The 9330-nt window shown below is 33.2% G+C and overlaps 1 long non-coding RNA gene across 1 annotated transcript; it reads left to right on the forward strand.

Annotated features, from left to right (window-relative positions):
- Window positions 1-265: 265 nt before the first annotated feature.
- On the forward strand, window positions 266-6012 carry LOC135947634 (uncharacterized). Its single transcript, XR_010575696.1, has 3 exons — window positions 266-545; window positions 1062-1204; window positions 4595-6012. It is a non-coding gene; the product is annotated as an uncharacterized LOC135947634 (long non-coding RNA).
- Window positions 6013-9330: the final 3318 nt, after the last annotated feature.

Consider the following 9330-nt stretch of genomic DNA (forward strand, 5'->3'; position numbering starts at 1 on the left):
GTGATGTTGAAGATAAAATTTTTCTGCGCGTAGAAGTGATTCATGAAACGATAATTTCTTAAAAATTTTAAAAGTTTTAAGTCTAAAATTAGCAATTTTTATTTTTTCTTTCAATTAACTCGTTCTTCAAGGATTTTCGTCAATCAACGTTGATGTGAAGTTGATGCGAGGTTGAAGATCAAATTTTCTGCGAGTTTGTCTTGAGAAAAAATTATTTATTAAAAATTTCGATATTTTTAATGCTCGAATGGATTATTAATTTTCAATTAACTCGATCTGAGCACTTATTGTTAGTGCTAATTCAGCATGTTCGCGCGCGCTTTCTATGTTTACCTCGCTGGCCGCGCGTGGCGCGCGTTGCGCCACTCGCCACTGCCAGCAGCAGCAAGCAACAGCTGCTGGCGCTGTGTTTACATACAACATGACGGACCGTCTCGCGATTGCATCATCCTTGCCAGCCGCGTTGATCTCCTTGTTTTCGGTGGTTTTATGACAGAAGAAGTGCCTCAACGGACCCAAAATCGTGTCATGGATGTTTCTAAAAGGTAAGGACGTTAGTTTGACCTGATTTTGGCCGCAGGGGTTTACGGGAGATACGCGCAAAGTTTGATTTGTTTTGGTAAAGTACCAAAAATAACAAGCCAAGATTTTCGATTTCCTCAATTTATGTGTATGTTTTTATCAACTTATGCGTTAAATGGGTGGTGCAATTTCGCAATATCATTGGTTTTGTTGTTGCATCATCTATCAAACATTAATTTTTAATCTTAATTTTGGCTAAAGAGATAATTTAAGACTAGCATAATACGTGTAGTAAAGTGGTTACTCTTAGTTTTTTCGGTTGTTTATTTATCATGGATTTTAATTAAATATATATGGAAACTTTGCACTTTTCGCGGCGACTTAATACAGTTTTCGGCACCCATATTTTTATTTTGGATGCATCATATTTTCAAAAGAATTTGAGAGATGTTTAAAACCCGGCGGAAACTGTATTTTTTCCATGCACTCATGAGATATCATATTATTATTGTTGATTTTTTGTTTATTACGTTTCATAGGAGGTCATTTTCCTGGGATAAAGAAGAATTTTCGTCGGAATGTTTGGAATGTCCGAGTCCTTTTGATGATGACATGAGCTTTGATCTGATATCGGACACTCGCAGTTGGATGGTTTGGCTTGGCAACACTCTCAACAAATTCGGTAATATTATTTCTAATATTGAAATAAATTTCCCTATAGCAGCAAGTTTCCAAAGTTCCAAATTTGGATCAAAATTTGGAACCTAAGACACTCTTGCTCACAAGCCGGTTTTCGCCACGAGTGCGTTTATAACGTTTCTAATTTGAAAGTTAAAACCAGGCAATTTTTACCGTCATATTATTGCGGATTTTTTTAATTGGTTAGAGCATGTAGCTTAATAGCGTGTTTTCTGCATTAACAATGTAATTGATTTAATACATTTGAAGGCGGCGTCGACGGTCTACTTTTCGAAGCCGGCCCGTCCCGGCGCCCAAAGTTTTTCTGGGGCCCCGCGAGGCCCTTGAACGTTCCGCACGCCCTTTTCGCGGGAATGTTCGCCACCGGCGCCGCCGCGGTCGCGGCACCAAAGGGACTTTCGAATTAATTTATTTGATTAATCCATTTTCGGCGGTTCGGTACGCTCGGTGGTCGCGCGCTCGCATTTTCACGCCGTGCTGCGTTGAGCGCCGACATTGTCATCCCTCTGCGACCCCATAGGGATGATTCACCCCTGTACCCTGATCATCGCAAACGTGGTCGGCGACGCACCGTAGCGTCGCGTCGCGCGTGAAAGCCGCCCAAAGTCGCCTCCGCGCGTCGCAAATGAGCGAACTTAGAAAATTTCTGGCGGCGAGCCGCGGACGCGCGCTCGCGCTTTGGCGCTCTCTTGCGACTAGCGCCGACGCTTCCATCCCTCCGCCGACCCGTTGGGGTTGCTCACCCCGTCCGTCCGAGGATCTCGGACGCGGTCGGCGACGCGCCGTAGCGTCGCGTCGCGCGTTAACGGCGGCCGAAAACGCGGACGCGCGTCCGACGAAACGGCACTTAGGCGATTTCGAGTCGCATTTTCGCCACGTGCCCGCGTCAAAGGGGCGGCTTGGCGGTCGCTCGCTCGCACTTTGGCGACCTCCCGCGTCGAGCGCTGACGCTTCCGTCCCTCCGCCGCCCCATGGGGATGATTCACCCCCATACCCTGATCATCGCGGACGCGGTCGGCGACGCACCGTAGCGTCTCTTCGCGCGTAAACGACGCCCGAAAGGTCAAGCGCGCGTCGCGTCGGCGCGGCACTTGGCCGCGGCAGGCCTTGTAGATGACGCAGTCGCCGTAGTAGACGCAGTACTCGTACTTAACTCGAACGCCGAAGTTGACGCAAGACCCAAAGTCGACTCAAACACCGTACCTGACACGCCCCCTAGGATTGCCACTCGCTCTTCGGTCGCCCAACACTTAAGTCGGCCACGCTCCTAAGGATTGCCAGGCACCACAGGGACCACCCACACTTAAGGCGGCTGCGGTCCCTAGGGTTGCCACACCCTCCCATCTCGCAGGAAACATCAGTCTGCCGCGCTCCCCTGGGACGCGTCGACCCCCACCGCCCTCGACCTCCCTCGGCGCTCGATCCCGCTCCGGGGGCGATACCTCGAACCATAGGCTAGTTAATAAATTATTATGTGCAATTTACAATCTTCATTAGAAAGTCTACAACTTTAAAAATCCAAGTTGGAATTTAATACTATACCAGAATTTTAGTAAATTTGTTTCTTACTATAGCCATTTTTTCCACTTAAGCCGTCAAATTCTGGATAACACTGACTTGCTCTAAATTATTTTAAAAACCACCACTCTTGGAACTATGAGTGTCACAGAGCATTGAAAATTGAGATAACTGAATAGAGATGAATCATGCTATTCAGTACTAATTTGTATTGCATGTTTTGCTGACCGACTGAAGTTAAGATTTTTATATAATTATTATCTATGTTTAGTCACATAAAAATTTGATGTCAGCTAGGATATTATATTGATTATTTTCCTCTACTCATAGTGACAACATGTTTCAGGTCACTCTACACTTTAAAAAAATTAAGAATATTTTATTTTAAATATTACTTATTTGTATTCGGACGTTAACGAGCGTTATATTTGCATTACAATTTTTCATCTTGATTATTTCATGAAAATTTTCTGATTGATTTATTTTTTTTTTTTTAATTTGGTCTAAAATAATGGCTGAGTTAAACTAGACTGGAAATGCTTCTTGAAAAAAAAGAACTTGTCCCTCAGTCTGACTAATTAAACAACTTTCCTGAAGACTTGAAAGGTCATAAAACAGGTTATTATATTTTAATTTTTTTTTTGAAAGGAACTTGAATTTTATTAAACGGAATCATTACAAATTTTTAATATTGAAGTTACCATCTTGTATAATTAATATTGAATGTTATTAACGTAGGTTGCCTACTTTGTGATCCTGAACAACTTTTCACATGAAAAAATCACAGGTCAAAGGTCAAGGTCACCATTAGCGACCTTTTTTGAAAATTTAAATTTAAGGAATGATAAGCCCCTTCAATTTTTTTCGGGCTGAAATGTAGCCCGTGCAATTCTTCACAAGCAAGTTTAAAAACCATCTCGAGGCTGCTCGACCTCGAATGGCCTTTGAGCAACGAGTTCGTCAACTATATTTCTTCGCATTTAATCTGCTTAGAAACACCAAGAGGGCCTAGGGTAGACCAAAGAAGGACGAAATTGACCTTCAGGGTCTGTCCCTGATGTGACCCTGAGATAAAATGTTTTCGGAAATTTCCAATTTCATTGAACTTGCTGTCTTTACATAGGTTTTCACCGCTGTAAAGATAATTATGTTTTGTACATATATGAAGTTCATTTAAATTATTGGTTTATCTTATTCTTAATGCTAGGAAAAAAAGTTATTAAATGTAATATCAATTATTAAGCTATTTTTAAAAATAAAGACCCTTTTTTCCATATTTTATTGGAAAGTTTTAGAAAGAATTTTATTTGTTACATTGCCTTTAATATTTTTTAACGTTTAAATAATAATAAAATCGTAATTTTCAACACTCAATATGAGCTTCGTGTGTGCAAAACAGAATAATCTTATCATAAATTAAAGATGTTAATATTTTTACCTTTTTTAAATATTACGTTTCAGAATTAATGGCTACCAAAATTATTTCAAGACCGGTTTCAGGACTATCACAGTTTTGGCTTTGAATTTGAAACCTATGAAACGACAGCAATAGTTTAATGAAATAGGAAATTTTCGATTTTTCTATCTCAGGGTCACGTTAGGGACAGACCCTTATGATCAATTTCGACCTTCATTGGTCTACCTCGGTGTGTCTAAGAAAATGAAATTCAATACAATTATAGTTGACGAATGAGAAAGAGGGATGATTTATTATTAAGATTTAATAATACTTTACTTACCTTGACATGTGTATGTCAAGGTGTCTCTCACACTAAAAATTAGCGTTATAATTTGTAAAATTTAAAGATATGAGTATAATTTAGAAAGTAATTTAAATAATTAATGATGTCCACAGATCTTGCATGAGCAACAAGGGCATCCTGAGAAGCTGCCAAAGATTGTTCTTCTGCATCGTTTGCATAATGTGAGAAGCAGAGCCAGGAAGAGCAAGAAAATGAAAAAACAACTCAATTCACCAGTCACTCAAGCCCCTTAGTGTTTTTAGCCGCCATCATTTTGGATATTATGTACTATTTGAATGGGGTTTGCGGGGCCAAAACAGCTGCTGCACGATACGATAACGTGATAATTTAATTTTATATACACTGCAAATCAGGGGTGAGAAAATGTCACTGCGCTGCAGTTAGAAAATCTCAACCCGCCGCATGTCACTGCTGCGCGGTGCGAAAAACTCACCTTTGACACCCCCAGGTATAGTGACCTACGGCGGGGTGAGATTTTCTCACTGCAGCACAGTGACATTTTCTCACCCCTGACTTGCAGTGTAAGTGTATACTTTTGTGCCTGAAATTAATTTAGCAGCTCTCAATTGAAAATTAATATCCATCATGTCATTGTAAATTGTATAAAGAAATCACATGAATTATTATCATGGGAATTTTAACAAATAATTATGTATTGAATAGTAATGTAATTGCTATTAAATGGCTTTTTAGCGGGTGCCACTAATTTAAAAATTTATTTATGTATTATAACTCTCGTCTTTGGGGTTAATTGCTGTAATTACTTTTAGAGTGGCTCGAAGAGTCAACTGCCAGATTTGCCTCTTTTGTCTTGGGCTACTGTTGGGACTCTCGCGTGGGTGTTCCCGTAATTTAAATTGAACTCCTTTGGCCGGTCTGCGGCACCCAGAGCTGGACACTCGCCTGGTTCGCTCTCGTGTGCGAAATAAGGTGGTGTTCCGAAATCTGCAACTGTCAGACGGACAGTATTATAAATATGGAGGTTTACGTTTTTTAGATTGTTTTACATCAAACAACTTACTTATTTCTAGTGGAATCTCAAATAATCAATACGACTTCCATCTATTTTTACACTCGAGCTTATGTTATAAGACGACTATCACCCGCGTCGTATTGCGTATTGATTGTTTGAGATCCCCACTGGAAATATGCAAGTTCAACTCAAACAATCTAATAAACATCAGTCTTCGTATTTTGACCCTGTCGGTTAAGACAATTACGGAGTTCGGGGATGCCGCATCTCGGCCACGATAGTCCGGCACTGAGTGCCAAAGACCGGTTAAAGGAGTTAAGAGTTTAGTTCAAGTCATATTTCGGGAACTCCCACGCAAGAAACAAAACAGAACAGGCAAATCTGTCAGATGGCTCTTTCGAGCCACTCCAGACAGTCGTGAAATAAAGCAAATAACACCTAGACGAGCGTTATATAATAAATTCTTAATGGGAAATGTACCAGAACATTTTGTAATGTGTGCTCTTTGATTAAAGAAATAAATTCCAATTAATAGAACCCGAAAAAATTTTCATTTACATCAACAACGCAGCAACGTTGATGCGTTGTTGATCGTCAACAACGATATAAATTTCGGCGATCGACACTATCAAAAAAACGAATTAAGTAAAAATAAAACGATCTGCTGAGACAATGTATACCGCGATTTTTTCGACGAAATTTGATCGTCAACGTTGCATCAACGACACCGCAGTGACCATTCTCAACGTTGATTGAACGTTGACGTCAACGTTGATTCTGCGTTGACGTCGTTGACGTTCAACGTTGATTCAACGTTCAATCAACGTTGCTTGGTTACTAGGGTTACATTGTACATTTACATAAAACATTTTATTTAAAAGCAAACACATATTAAAATATAACATTTAGTATTTACATATAACATTTCATTACAAAGCATTGTAAAAGGTAACATTGAACATTTACATATTACATTTTATTTAAAAGCAAACACATTAAAATGTAATATTTAATATTCACATATTACATTTTGTTTAAAAAGCAGATTCATATTTTAATATCACATTTAGTATTAACAAATAACATTTCATTTTATAATTTAACATTAGGTATTTACACATAACATTTCGTTTTAAAGCATTTTATAATGTTACATTGTAATTTTACATAATACGTTTTATTTTAAAGCATGTACATATTATTACATTACATTTAGTATTTACATATAACATTTCATTTTAAAGCATTTTATAATGTTACATTGTAATTTTACATATAACGTTTCATTTAAAAGCAAGTACATATGAACACATTACATTTAGTATTTAAATATAACATTTCATTTAAAAGCATTTTAAAATGTTACATTGTACGTTTATTTTTTCATTTTATTTAATAGCAAATACATATTAGAATATTACATTTATTTTTTACATATAACATTTCATTTTATTAGGTAACTTAAAGTATTTACACATAACACTTCATTTAAAAGCATTTTAAAAGGTTACATTGATTATTTACATATAACATTTTAATTAAGAGCATTTTTAAATGTTACATTGTACATTTATTATAACATTTTATTTAATAGCAAATACATATTAGAATATTACATTTAGTATTTACATATAACATTTCACTTAAAAACATATTATATTGTTACACTGTACATTTATACTTTACATTTTATTTAATAACAATTACATATTAAAATATTACATTTTGTATTTACTTTTTACATTTTGATTCAAAAGCAGATTCAATAAATAAAATCATATTTAGTATTCTCATAATTTATTTTATTTTATAATGTAACATAAGGTATTTTCACATAACATTTCATTTAAAAGCATTTTATAATGTTACATTATACATTTACATATTACATTTTATTATGAAGCAAGTTCATATTATAACATTACATTTAATATTCACATATAACATTTCATTTTACTAGGTAACATTAAGTATTTACACATAACATTTCATTTAAAAGCATTTTTAAAGGTTACATTGTACATTTACATAAAACATTTTATTTAAAAGCAAACACATATTAAAATATAACATTTAGTATTTACATATAACATTTCATTAAAAAGCATTTTAAAAGGTAACATTGAACATTTACATATTACATTTTATTTAAAAGCAAACACATTAAAATGTTATATTTAGTATTCACATATTACATTTTGTTTAAAAAGCAGATTCATATTTTAATATCACATTTAGTATTAACATATAACATTTCATTTTATAATTTAACATTAGGTATTTACACATAACATTTCGTTTTAAAGCATTTTATAATGTTACATTGTAATTTTACATAATACGTTTTATTTTAAAGCATGTACATATTATTACATTACATTTAGTATTTACATATAACATTTCATTTTAAAGCATTTTATAATGTTACATTGTAATTTTACATATAACGTTTCATTTAAAAGCAAGTACATATGAACACATTACATTTAGTATTTAAATATAACATTTCATTTAAAAGCATTTTAAAATGTTACATTGTACGTTTATTTTTTCATTTTATTTAATAGCAAATACATATTAGAATATTACATTTATTTTTTACATATAACATTTCATTTTATTAGGTAACTTAAAGTATTTACACATAACACTTCATTTAAAAGCATTTTAAAAGGTTACATTGATTATTTACATATAACATTTTAATTAAGAGCATTTTTAAATGTTACATTGTACATTTATTATAACATTTTATTTAATAGCAAATACATATTAGAATATTACATTTAGTATTTACATATAACATTTCACTTAAAAACATATTATATTGTTACACTGTACATTTATACTTTACATTTTATTTAATAACAATTACATCTTAAAATATTACATTTTGTATTTACTTTTTACATTTTGATTCAAAAGCAGATTCAATAAATAAAATCATATTTAGTGTTCTCATAATACATTTTATTTTATAATGTAACATAAGGTATTTTCACATAACATTTCATTTAAAAGTATTTTAAAAGGTTACATTGAACATTTACATATTACATTTCATTTAAAAGCATTTTATAATATTACAATGTACATTCATACTTTACATTTTTTTTAAAAGCAAATACATATTAGAATATTACATTTAGTATTCACATATAACATTTCATTTTATAATGTAACATAAGGTATTTACACATAACATTTCATTTAAAAGCATTTTATAATGTTACATTATACATTTACATATTACATTTTATTATGAAGCAAGTTCATATGAAAACATTACATTTAATATTCACATATAACATTTCATTTTTTTAGGTAACATTAAGTATTTACACATAACATTTCATTTAAAAGCATTTTTAAAGGTTACATTGTACATTTACATAAAACATTTTATTTAAAAGCAAACACATATTAAAATATAACATTTAGTATTTACATATAACATTTCATTACAAAGCATTGTAAAAGGTAACATTGAACATTTACATATTACATTTTATTTAAAAGCAAACACATTAAAATGTAATATTTAATATTCACATATTACATTTTGTTTAAAAAGCAGATTCATATTTTAATATCACATTTAGTATTAACAAATAACATTTCATTTTATAATTTAACATTAGGTATTTACACATAACATTTCGTTTTAAAGCATTTTATAATGTTACATTGTAATTTTACATAATACGTTTTATTTTAAAGCATGTACATATTATTACATTACATTTAGTATTTACATATAACATTTCATTTTAAAGCATTTTATAATGTTACATTGTAATTTTACATATAACGTTTCATTTAAAAGCAAGTACATATGAACACATTACATTTAGT

This window comes from Cloeon dipterum, unplaced genomic scaffold (genome assembly GCF_949628265.1).
Source record: "Cloeon dipterum unplaced genomic scaffold, ieCloDipt1.1 scaffold_10_ctg1, whole genome shotgun sequence".
NCBI classification, from domain to species: domain Eukaryota; kingdom Metazoa; phylum Arthropoda; class Insecta; order Ephemeroptera; family Baetidae; genus Cloeon; species Cloeon dipterum.